Source organism: Anser brachyrhynchus (assembly GCF_964034855.1).
Source record: "Anser brachyrhynchus genome assembly, chromosome: 1".
NCBI classification, from domain to species: Eukaryota; Metazoa; Chordata; class Aves; order Anseriformes; family Anatidae; genus Anser; species Anser brachyrhynchus.
The window spans coordinates 5,768,962-5,773,946 of NC_137694.1; the positions used below are offsets into that span (position 1 = coordinate 5,768,962).

Consider the following 4,985-nt stretch of genomic DNA (forward strand, 5'->3'; position numbering starts at 1 on the left):
ATTATGGTACTTGGGGAAAACAGATCTATCTGTTTTCCTGTTTTTGAAAATTGTGACAGATAAAATGGTTATATTTGACCAGGTTCTTATCTGAAGATTTCTCTTTTTAGGGTAAATCCTTTGAAACCTGTGTTGCAAACCAGGCAGCTGGAACAACAACAAAAAATAAACAAACAAACAAAAAAGGCAAAAAAATGAAATAAATGAAATTAAATATAAAACAGAACAAAACAATCAAACAATCAAACAACCAAAAATAGTAATTAAAAAAAAAGGTTAATCTCCCAAACAGTAGGTTAAAAAGACATTAAAAACAAACAAACAAACAAACACAGAGACTGCTGTTCTTATACAGTCTTTTGACTCCAACTTAGTTTAAGGTCAGCAGTGGGACCCATGCTTTGCTTAAATGTGATGCCAATTAACCATGGGAAATACTTATTAGTTAAATACCTGTGATAAATCATTTCTATGTTTGAATATTTATTCAGTGAAAGATTCCCAGTATATAAGGTCTCCATCTTTGAAGGTAATGTTGCGTGAAGTAATCAAACACGAAGTGCAGAAAGCCTGCTTCAGCCATGTTATGTTATGAACTGTGCTGGGGATCAGTTAGGACTCTGCAAAATTGTGACAATAATTTAGTCTGACTGAACTTCTTGTATCAAAACTGATAATTCTTAAGTCCTCAGACTAGATCTGGACTGTCCTTAAAGAGCTAAAAATGCTGCAAAAAATTGCTTTCCATGCTATTTCCATGCTTTCATTTTCTAATTCCAAACAAGATTGTGTTGTGAAGTGAAAATACAGAGACATAGCACAGATGAGCAATTCTTGGAAGGATTCAGGTTTGTTTAGTAATTTTCATAATTTTTTTTTCTTTTTCACAATGTTATCTAAGCAGAGGAATAATTCTTTGAAATACAAACCATCATTAAAAGAGGTATAAAAAGTATTTAAGACATCATTTTAAATACAGAGTATGTTGCTAACAAAATTAAGCATTCTTTATCAATTAAAAATCTGTGCTTTAATTTATTTATTATTTGCGTTTAGATTAAATTTAAAGGCAGGTTTTTAAAACAGTCACACTTTAAAAAAAAAAGATTGCATTCTTTAATTAATATTGAGACACCTTTCTAGGGGGAAAAACACATTTAAAATTTAATTTGTGTGTGATTACTTCAAACATATCCTTATTAGTAGCTATCTAGATGCTTGTGGTCCTTCATGCATTCATGTTTATTTCCCAATTATTCACAGTTTGTTAATTGGTGTGATAAGGGATGAATATTGATCATGCAGTCTGTGAATGATTTCCATACCAAAGGAGCTGCATAGTTACTGTCCATACTACACAACAATATATATATATATAAATGTTAAAGTGTTCCCAACAGATCAAGCTTTGAAATTCATCAAACACCCTCCCTTTTATTTTGTTCGTTATGTTTTCCCTGTGTTCTGTACATTGGCTCATTGCACAGCTAGTCTTGCAACATGCATGATAAAATAAAATTAAATAATAATAAAACAAAATGACTAAGTTCAATTGTCTAATTTGTATAAATTTACTGAAAATATCTGGACCCACTAGGTGATTATTGTAGGTGTAGCAGTGATATGACTTGGTGTTTCTAAACAGAGGAGGGCCGATGTGTGGAGTTAGCCATCAGATTTACCTCTAGACAAAGATTACTGCTTTCTGTGTAGAAAAAAAAGTCTTATGAATTCTGAGTTGTGTCAGATTTTTCCCAAAGTCAAGTGTTAATATTCTATTTTGAGCTCACTTGTGCACCTGTACAAAACGTGGCATGGTCATGAGCCAAAGTGATTCAGAAGGGAGGTGAAACACCCCAGAGAAATGGTGGGGAGGAAAAAAAAAAAAAAAAGACTTTCACCTTCACTAGTTTCAAAGCTTTATTTTGTTTTATTTTATTTTCCATGGGGTAGAGCATATTTGAACAAAGGGATGTGTAACAAAGTAATGGATCAAGATGGAGATTCTGAAAGAGATGAGAATATTAACTGTGAGAAATTCTCTCTGAGGAGCCAGGAGAGAAACTCAAACATCTTAAAGGAAATCTGAGATACTCTCTCAATGTCATTAACTTGACTGTATGTTCTAAAGTGGTGCTTAACATATGGATACAACCAGAAAAATGCCCTTATGATGGAACTAAATGCAAGAGGTGAACAGGATGGAGGATCTCAACAAGAGATAATAGATTTAAAGGAGAGCAAGACTTAGCATGACACAAAGCCCCATATCAGATCTGCAAAGTTTTTCATAACTAGAGAGAAAATGGAGTTTCCAAAAGAAAAAGAATATAACCTTCTGCAGAGAACAGTGATCATGGGATGGCTTGGGTTGGAAGGGACCTTAAAGATCATCAAGTTCCAACCCCCTGACATGGGCAGGGACACCTCCCACTAGATCAGGTTGGCCATGGCCCCATCCAACCTGGCCTTGAACACCTCCAGTTATGGGGCATCCACAACCTCTCTGGGCAACCTGTCCCAGTGCCTCACTACCCTCTGAGTGAAGAATTTCCTCCTAACATCAAATCTAAATCTTCCATTTTTTAGTTAAAACCATTCCTCCTTGTTCTATCATTATCTGAATGAGCAAAATATTAGTTCATTAACGTGTTCCACCCTAACGTGTTCTTCACCCTGCCCACGGTGTGCTGAATGCAATATAAACCAAAATATACAAACACACAGTATTTAATGGATTTTATTGTTTTTTGAAATTGTTAAACTTGTCTTAGAAATGTAAAATATATATATATATATATCAACTCTGTAACTCTTCAGAAAACCAAGTCAGGAAAAGTAAAAAAAAAAATAAAATAAGAAATAATAAAAAAATAATGTTTATCTTGCATTTGAAATTATCTTCAATTTTTAAAGGATATAATAAAATTAAAAACAAATAAAAATAGTGAATTTATGACATTCTGAATTATCTTTTTTTTTCATAAGACAGAGAACACTTTTGCACAGTATACTTTTCACTAAAAATTGCAGTTTTAGGACAGTACAGATAGTCCAAAAATTCAGTTTAGTTTGGCTGACTTCTTTTCATTCCAAATAAATTTGAAAAAAAAAAAAAGAAATACATAAAATAATAAATTATTTGACTTGTTCAAGATGTGTTTTTTTTTTTCCTTTCTTTTAAAGAAAATATGTTAATTAAAACACTTATTTTTTCCTCAGACAAAGTTTTTTTTAGGTTAGAGAAAATACTCTGTTCTTAATGAAGTGGTTTTTTTTCAGCTTTTAATTTTTTTTTCTCACCAGTCAGAGAAAATGGCTGATGACTCAGGGAAAAGGACAGTAAAATTTCAAGTTCTTCATACTGCTACCAGAAGTACAAAGCAATAAACTATTTATTCAAGGTATTTCTGTACTGCAGAAAGAGAGGTGTGCTGGCTGTATCTATATAGCCAGTGAACTGAACAGGGGAGGGCACAAGACACAAGTACTTGTATTTCAGTCATGCTCACCATCAAGCTGCCAGCAAAGTCACCGGCATAATTTTGACCTGATCCAAATCATATTCTGCACATTGATTCTCAGGCTTGGAATGGGGTCTAGCTTAGGCAGGAATAATTTTCATCAGGCAGTTTTCACACATACATCCAGTTGCAACTAGTAAAAGTTCAGCTAAATACATAGAAAACATTCCCTAGGCCATTTAATTTTCTATTAAAGGCATAGCCTCCAAGGCTACATTTGAGATCAGCTGCAGTCTCCATATAGGCACCAGGCACACAAGCCTGGCCCCAGGCACAGCTGAAGGCTGCCTTCCACAGCAGACAGGATCCCACCGGCAAATTTAAAGTGTTTAATGAAGAGGAATGTGTTCAAAATGTAGGTGGTTAGTGATGTAGTCATATGGAGCCTACACCTGTTCTTGCACGCAGACATCAAGTGGAAGCATCCCATCTCAAAAGAGCTTCATTTAAAGTCTTTCCAAAACATTCCACATTGAAAGAAGGCCAAGTAAACCCATCTTCAGGATGTTTTTATCTGAGGCAGATTAGTAATGTTAAAGGGGGAGAAAATATAAACAACCAGGCATGAAGGAGACAACAAAACTAGGACAAGAACATGGCTTAAAAGCAAGAAACAAATCCATACCTTGCTGTAGCAGCTTGAATGATGTTAAGGGAGGACTTATTCCACTAGAAAATCTAGGGTTAAATTCTGCACTCACCATAGTCAATTGAAAACATCCACTGACTTCAAGAGCAGCTTTTATTCACCCTTCATTTCTTTCTGCATTTTGCTTTCTCAGGCATTCCTTCTCACCTTTCCCTTTTGCACCTGCCTCCACTTAATATGTGTTCAGGTATCAGGGTCAGGCTGCTAACCCTTCACATCTCCCTACCATGTTTCCCATGTTGCATCTACCAATAGAAGGAGACAGAGAGTGGGAAATACTTATTCCTGAAACACAGAGAGCTTGTTACAAAGTCCACAGAGCTTCCCATATAACAGCAGATTTCTTATGGGTTTTAGTGCAGAAATGAATTTCTTTTCAGTCCTAACAATCTCTAAGAAGACAAATAGACTTGCCAAGTATATGTGCACAAACGTACTTAGGCTTGCAAGTCTCAAAACTATCAAGCACGTCACATTTTATTTGTTTCACCTGTTTATGGTGTGTAGACACCTGTGACTTATTGGCAGTACATCCTGGTAGCAATGGAGAATTTCAGGTATAAGAATTAGCTTTGTACTCCTTCAGCTTCATGCATCTATTTTGGATTTCCTCTTGAACATCTGGCAGTTGTTTGAAGTAATTCTGTATGTTTAAAATAATAAAACTTAAAGACATATACATCTTTTTTTAGAATCTAAATAAACCTACATACAGGAAAGCAAATGAAACCCCAAAATAGGTCTTAAAAATAAATAAATAAATAAATAATAGTTTCACTTGTGACAAGTGGAATCAGGAATCATCAGTGTGC

At 34.7% G+C, this 4,985-nt stretch overlaps 1 long non-coding RNA gene across 1 annotated transcript; it reads right to left on the minus strand.

Moving 5' to 3' along the window:
* Nucleotides 1–1,426: 1,426 nt before the first annotated feature.
* LOC308188015 lies at nucleotides 1,427–4,735 on the minus strand. The gene is made up of 2 exons (XR_013945066.1): nucleotides 4,150–4,735; nucleotides 1,427–4,038 (listed from the first exon to the last, which is right to left on the minus strand). It is a non-coding gene; the product is annotated as an uncharacterized lncRNA (long non-coding RNA).
* Between the last annotated feature and the right edge of the window lie 250 nt (nucleotides 4,736–4,985).